Raw genomic sequence first — 790 nt, 5'->3', positions numbered from 1 at the left:
TATGGTTGACACATGTAAATAATTCTGAGTGTCAGTCTCACTACAGCCTCACATTCCCTCCATGAACAATACTGTACAGTGGCTCAAAAAACTGTCCACATGTTTTCACATTTTTCACTATCTATGATATTGTGTGAGAATATACAAACACCTCAAGGACATGCTGGTACATATTGTAGCACCACTTCAGGGCTTTCAATTGAGCACTATGGCGTGGGAATTGGTTGAGATATGGTGAGATATGAGGCTTCCAAAATGATGACTCATGCGGACAGTTTTTTGACTCAAGTATTTTACAGTGATAATCAGGTATTCTAGTACATTGTGTGACCTCCCTTGGCTTTAATTACTGCCTCTATCCTTCTAGGCATACTCTTAAACTATATCTAACTATATAAACCAGAATGTTCATGTGTCATGATCATAATCACCATGAAAGCCATCTCCTCTGCTCAAAGGGATAATATCCTCTCTTTGTCCTATTCTGGCCTCTCTGCTCATCAAATTTCCTCTAGAACTGAGTATGCAAGTCTACTTGGCCAATTTATCAAAGAAAGCCACCTGGACAAGGAAAACTCTTGTGGAGGATGTCCACCTCTACTAATAAGAGGGCTATCATTCAACATATCACTACAGGAAAGGCTGATAATGCTGTCCAAGCCACCCATTATATCAATTCCACCATCACCACCACTGTCTCTTCACAAACTGTGAGGGATGTTCTCAAGGCAGCTCTCAAGGCAGTAACAAAGAAGAAATGCCTCTTCTCTCTATCAAACATAGGCAGAGA

Source organism: Suillus paluster (genome assembly GCF_016628075.1).
Source record: "Suillus paluster strain FC165 chromosome Unknown EDB91scaffold_600, whole genome shotgun sequence".
Taxonomy (NCBI): domain Eukaryota; kingdom Fungi; phylum Basidiomycota; class Agaricomycetes; order Boletales; family Suillaceae; genus Suillus; species Suillus paluster.
Note: the sequence above shows the minus strand (reverse complement) of the source record.